Genomic DNA, 7,742 nt, shown 5'->3' on the forward strand with positions numbered 1-7,742 from the left:
GACTATAGACTAGACTATAGACTAGACTATAGACTAGACTATAGACTAGACTATAGACTAGACTATAAACTAGACTATAGACTAGACTATAGATTAGACTATAGACTAAACTATAGACTAGACTATAGATTCAACTATATACTAGACTATAGACAATATACTAGACTAGACTATACACTAGACTATGGACCATAAACTATACTATAAACTAGACTATAAACTAGACTATAAACTAAACTATAAACTAGACTAGACTATATACAATACTATATACAATACTGTAGACTAGACTATAAACTAGACTATAGACTAGACTATAAACTGGACTACAAACTAGACTATGGGAAGACTATAGACTAGGCTTTAGACTAGACTTTAGAATATACTATAGACTAGACTACATGTTATAGCATCTAGAATAGACTATAGACTAGGCTACAAAGTAGAGTATAGACCAGACTATAGGCTCGACTATAGATAAGACTTTACACAAGACTGTAGACTATAGACTAAATTATAGAATATACTATAGAATAGACTATGGACTAGATTATAAACTAGACTATAAACTACAAACTAGATTATAGAAAGACTGTAGACTAGATTTTAGACTAGACTATAGAATAGACTATAGACTATAATACAGACTAGAGTATTGACTAGACTATAGTCTCGACTATAAATAAGATAAGACTATAGAGAAGACTATTGACTAGACTATTAACTAGATTATAGGCTAGGCGATATACTAGACTATAGACACGACTGTAAACTAGACTGGACTATATACTAGACTATACTAGACTGTAGGTTTGCTGTAGACTATAGTCAAGATTATATACTAAAATATGGACAAGACTATAAACAAGACAAAAACTGGACTATAGTATATATATATCAAATATGTATAATCTCTACCATATACTTGACTATAGTCTTAGCTATGTATATACTGGACCTTATTGTAGACTATAAACTGGACTATAGTAAAGATAATATTTCTAACTATAGACTGAACATAGTCTATATTCTAAACTGTAGGCTGAATATAATCTAAACTGTAGGCTGAACTACAAGTTGACTATAGACTGGACAGTAGTATAGTCTATATGTAGACAGAACTATAGCCTAGACTGCATCTATACTATAGGATATAAAAATAATATAAAAATCTCAAATTGTTAAAAACTTTAAAAATTATCGACATAAAAAGTAATATTTAGCTTATTACCCATAATGACAGGGTAACAACTCAATCGTTTTTATACGCAAATAGTCATTTACTTTTTAAAATTATCTATTATAAAGCAAGCTTTCCATCTGAACATAATCGATTATGGTTCCCTTTTTTCTCTACTACTTAGCTACTACTCGACTTTCATTATTATTAGTTTTATTCAAGCACATTGAGTTAAGTTTTCTCATTCATTCTTATTAAAAGCACTTAGAACAAATCACCATATTTATGACAGACAACAAGCAAAAATCCTGTCAGCTACTAACTTACAACCTGGTGAGGAAGTTGGTAAAGAGTTAATCGTTGGTTTTGTTATTAAAAGCGATTTAGTTTAAATATAGAAAATATACTACAAACAAGAATAAACTAAAGTTAAAACTAGAGTTTGTCAAGAAGAGGAAAAAACATTTCTAATGGGATTTCAAGTGAAAACCATGATCACTTGTATATAAACAAGAATTTATATATTTGTATGCGATCGCGCTGAATTTATTTAAACTACAGCTACAACAACAATAATAAGTAGTTTGTTTACAGCTTTAAGAAAATGCCTTCATCTAGGAGTTTCATTAGAATAAGAACAGAATATCTTGTTTACTTACTAACTAAAACTACTAGTGGCAACATTTAAACGTGAAGGTCTTGACTTAGTTCATTTCATCATGCAGCCAGTTGTATTAGAACCAAACTGCTAAACCACTGCTAAATGTTGCTGCTTGCTGGTTGATCTTTGAAATATTAAATGAAAAACAAAAAAACATCTATTTTTACAAAAAATGCACACGAGTGAAATTATGTCAATGGCATAGATTGCGTTAGAAATGCTAGAAATAAAAAACAGTGAAAGATTTACTGTTCACAAAAAAAAAGAATATGCTTAGCTTTTATGCAAAAATGATTATTTTTAGTCAGGAGAAACTGAAATAAAAATGTGCAAAACATTTTTTGATAAAAGTTGTTTTCTAACTATTTTATTATTTTTTTCAATTCTATTGATTATAATTATAAAACACAAGAAAAATTGAAAAGTAAAAATTTCGTGCTTTGTTAAGACGATGGACTGGCCTAAAGGAAAAACTATAGACTGGACTATAGACTGGACTATAGTAAAGACTATAGAATGAACTAACGAATGAACTATAGTAAAGACTATAGAATGAACTATAAACTGGACAAAGAAAGACAAAGACTATACTCAAGACTTTAGAATGGGCTATAGTTAAGACTATAGACTAGACTATAGTTAATACTATACACTGGACTATAGTCAGTATTGTAAACTAGAATATAGACAAGACTATAAACAAGACAATAACTGGACTATAGTCAAGGCTATAGACTGAACTATAGTCAAGATTATAGACTAGACTATAGTTAAGACTATAGACTAGACTATAGTCAACATTATATACTAAACTATAGACAAGACAATAACTGGATTATAATCAAGGCTGGACTATAATCAAGACTTTAGACTACAAAATATTCATGACTATAGATTGGGCTATAGTCAATACTATATACTGGGCTATAGACAATACTATAGACTGGACTATAGTCAAGAATTAAGTCAAGACTATAGACTGGACCCTAGTCAAGACTATAGAATGCACTATTGTCAAGACTATAGACTAGACTTTCGCTTATCGTTGTTAACTCGATTCTTATGCAACTGGACAACAGAGGGATAAAGGAATGTTTCCAGACGTGATTAGGGATATTATGTCTGGAGCTCTGGTGCTACTCAGCAACAAGTGTTCTAGGATGAATCCAATCAAGACAGAATTGTTACTATTCACAACAAAGACCAAGATTCCAAGCTTCAACCTGTCGGTTAAAAAACCGCGAAATCTCCTTATCAAACAATGCCAAATTTCTAGGAACTATTCTAAACTCGAAATTATCATGGAAACTCAACATCCAACACAGAGTCAAGAAAGCAACGGTCGCCTACTATACCTGTCGTAAGATGTTTGGAATGAAATGGGGACTTAGTCCCAACATAGTTAAATAGATGTACACGGCTATAGCACGCACTATTCTTACATACGGATCTCTTGTATGGTGGATTTCAACTAAGAAGAAGTTTGTTGTAGATCAGCTATACAAAGTCCAGAGATCAGCTATACAAAGTCCAGAGATCAGCATGCATTGGGATAACAGGTGGTATAAAAACTAGTCCATCAGAAGCTTTAAACACTTTATTGCACAAGAGATCGGCTTAACTCATCCGGAAGTGGAAGATCAAGAACATATGAAAACGCTAAGATTTTAAGCTTGTTTCCTTTAATCCTTAACGAACCATCCGACTATATTGCCTCACACACGGACTTCAAAGACTTCAAAGTAAGAGTTTCTTCCAGGAGCGAGTATTGCGGAGGTGAACTTCAGATGTTTCTATCCCTCCGTCTTCCCAACAACTTTAGTGTCTCCCGGGCTGACCTCAATATTCGCGCAACATATAAATCTTTGTCGATAGTCAAGCGGCACTTCTCTCACTAAACTCTTATTGTACTACTTCCCTATTAGTTACACAATGCAAGAGAGATCTATCAATGCTGGGTCGCCTGTCTGACATTACACTTGTTTGGGTCCCTGCGCATAGGGATTTCTACAGTAATGAACAGGCAGATGAGCTTGCCAGAACGGGATCTGTTCTTGACATCTCCGACGCCGTTTCAGTAACAACCCCGTTAAGTTTTAACAAGAGCAATATCCTCAGATTCTTTCTTCAAAAAGCTGAAAAAATCTTGGAACATCGGTGGACCGTAAACTCTTCAATTTTCTCAGTGCATACAACAACAATTTATGTATTTATTAATAAAGATGTTTGCTTGAGCTATACACAAAACGAATGAAACGGAAAAGCTAACGATCAGTCAAACGATCGATCACCTATTGCTGTAAAAAAAAAATATAAAATACAGTAAAACACAAACCCAATTTTTAGCTGTTATTTTTTCATCTTTTCATTCAAGTTTTCTATTAAACTGCTTTATAACTTTTGTACATACATACATATATGTATAAACAAAATTGATTACAATTGAACTCAAATGAACTTCACTCAATTTAACTGCAGTAAACTTTGTACTGAGCGGTTTTGATCAACTTGTTTATACTCTCTTTCTCTTTGCCTTATTTTTTCATAATAATAAAAACAATTTATGTAAAATTATAGCAGAACAATTGATTTAGACAATTTTTATGGATGTTACTAAGGTCTGTGAGTAGTTATTGTAAGAAATATAACCAATTATTATGATCATGACGTCGTCGTACATTTTAACATTTTTACACGTAAGCCATTGATATCAGCCTTATTCGAAAAAAAAACAAAATTCTTTCAAGATCTTATTAATTTGTACGGATCGGTCGTAGGACTCGTACGATCATTAAAATTTTCCTCCTATAATCTACATTGTCATTTTCATTTTAATATATACTAATGTCTTATTAGTATGGGTGTTAATATGTTGTGATCTCTTACTAATCAAAATGAGATAGTATATATGTAGTTTCCAAGGAATTCCTTTTGATAATAAGGGCCCAGCTATTTTAAAGAATTATGACGGCCGTTTCTTACTTTTCCCTAAAATTGCAATAGTGTTAATAGTATCTAAAGCGAAGACCAAGCAGACGTAATAAGTCATTATTTCAAAATTCAGATAACTGACCAAGATTACATAACATATGGTAATTGAAACTATTAAATTATGACAGTAGTTGTTGGAAGGGAGTATAAGTGCTATGTGACCCAAGGGTAGTTACTTTTTTTATCAGAAGGGGGCCACATTAGTAGTGTCATTAACCTGACGGCATAAATGAATAGATCTTATGTTAGATCTTTTGTTAGACGAAAAATGTTAGTGGCTGCGAAAACAGTCGTTGAAGTAAAGCTTAAGTCGTCTTAGATAGGTGCTAGGTGACAGCCATTGTCCAGTTGTTACTACCTAAAACCTCGATATACATCATTTAGATGAACAAACATTCAGTGATGGGGTTAGAAAAATGATCCGTGTATGGTGGACGGTAGCTGTTAGTGACTACTCTTGATGTACGTGGTTATCCAGATCGCTACTAACCATATAAATGTTATCATTATCTAGAGAAAAAGAGAGACAACGATATGAATGACAAGATTGTTCAGAATATAGTCTAGACCATAGACAATACTATAGACAATACTATAGACTAGACTATATACTAGACTATAGACTAGACTATAGACTAGACTATAGACTAGACTATAGACTAGACTATAGACTAGACTATAGACTAGACTATAGACTAGACTATAGACTAGACTATAGACTAGACTATAGACTAGACTATAAACTAGACTATAGACTAGACTTTATACTAGACTATAGACTAGACTATAGACTAGACTATAGACTGGACTATAGAGTAGACTATAGACTGGACTTTATACTAGACTATAGACTAGACTATAGACTAGACCATAGACTAGACTATAGACTAGACTATAGACTAGACTATAGACTAGATTATAGACTAGATTATAGATTAGACTTCACTTTAGACTATAGACTAGACTATAGACAATACTATAGACAAGACTACAGACAAGACTATAGACTAGACAATTGACCTGAATAAATACATTACTACAGACCAGACTATAGACTAGACTAGAGACTAGACTATAGACTATACTATAGGCTAGATTACAGACTAGACTATAGACTAGACTATAGACTAGACTATAGACTAGACTATAGACTAGACTATAGAGTAGACTATAAACTACACTAAAGGTTAGACTATAGACTAGTCTTAGTTTATATTCTAGTCTATAGTCGAGCCTTTAGTGTAGTTTATAGTCTACTTTATAGTCAGGTCTATAGTCTAGCCTGTAGTCTAGTCTATAGTCTGGTCTATTGTATTGTATGGTGTACTTGTGGTTCGTAGTGGCTTTTTTGATATCGCCGTTGTCGAACTAGTTCGTCTTACTGCAGTTAAAAAGGACTTTATATGGGTATAGGGACAATTATGGCCCAATCGACTAAAATTTTGTAAAGAGGTTTTGGTTGGAATAAAACTTGTCTATGTCCAATTTCATTAACCGATCTATAAAGTATTAAGAATATCTGTCACATTTAAATCGAACCAAAACACAAAGTGTCATACTACCAACTCTGGTATGAATATATGTATCACATCTACTTCATGCACATTATTACTATATAACCGCTATGTATGTATAAATGTGTGCATAAAAATATATTTACAAGAAAAATGTTAAAATAATCGTTTTTAATGTGTCATTAAGACTGATGTAATACATGTTATTTAAACGTATCAATTTGTTAATAGATGCATTGTTAAATGGTTGTTACAAACGTTTTACTATGTCATTATTATCATTGTCATTATTATCAGATACAGACGGAGAGAGACAAAGAGACACACACAGATGGACACAGAGTTATAGACAAACAGACGTCAGTCTAACTCATTTTTTTTATTTAACATGGTTATAGTGTTGTCATGTCAACCATGTCACTATTATAGTAATTCTTATATGCAGTTTAGTGTTTGCAAAGAATGATTTCATTTTTCTAGCAATAAACTTATAAAATTTCTTGTATAGTTTATGTAACTTTAAAGTTCTGTCTCGGTCTAAGCCCTAGTGTCTGTTAAAGAAATTATTGTTCCACACCAAGTGCTGGTAAAATATGTTTTCTTTTTCCCCTGTTTTTATTTTTCTAATTGTCTAAGTTATTCAATTACAATTTTTAATCCCAGTGGCTGTGTAAATAACAACAACAAATAAATAAATAAATAAATAAAAAACACATAAACTAAAACGCATTCAGACAAACAGTTGACAATTGGAGGTGGGTTCGTTCTTTAACTGTTTCTTGTTTCTTTAGTTTTTCTTTTTTTTTGTAATAAAATTAAATTAAAAAGACAACAATTGCAACACCGCAGGCATTAGAATTTTGTTAGGTTTTAAAAGAATGTTAATTAAATTCAATAGGCCTATTTTTTGTTTAGATAGATTTATTGTGGGAAGAATTATAAGGTCAAGCAAGTTGGTTTGTGTGTGCTTTTTTAATTATTTAAAAATAAAACTTCAAATACATATACGAAAAGAAGGGCTTTAAACTCTCGAAAAATTGAACAATAACATTTACTAAGACTTTATTAGTAACCGTTATGAAAAGATATACGAATCAGACGCCAATGCTTATAAAAAACAGACACAGGTACAGGTTAAAGAACGGAACTAGAACTGAACTAGAACTGAACTAGAACTGAACTGAACTAGAACTCAACTAGAACTGAACTAAAACTGAACTAGATCTGAACTAGAACTGAACTAAAACTGAACTAGAACTGAACTAGAACTCAACTAGAACTGAACTAAAACTGAACTAGAACTGAACTAGAACTGAACTAGAACTAGAACTGAACTAGAACTGAACTAGAACTGAACTAGAACTGAACTAGAACTCAACTAGAACTGAACTAGAAC

General features: G+C 32.0%; 1 protein-coding gene across 1 annotated transcript in view; it reads right to left on the minus strand.

The window, feature by feature from the left end:
* LOC111686614 overlaps positions 1-7,742 on the minus strand; it is a 25,369-nt gene that overhangs the window by 4,162 nt on the left and 13,465 nt on the right. The window lies entirely within an intron of this gene.

The sequence above is a fragment of the Lucilia cuprina genome, chromosome 2 (assembly GCF_022045245.1).
Source record: "Lucilia cuprina isolate Lc7/37 chromosome 2, ASM2204524v1, whole genome shotgun sequence".
In the NCBI taxonomy this organism is placed as follows: Eukaryota; Metazoa; Arthropoda; class Insecta; order Diptera; family Calliphoridae; genus Lucilia; species Lucilia cuprina.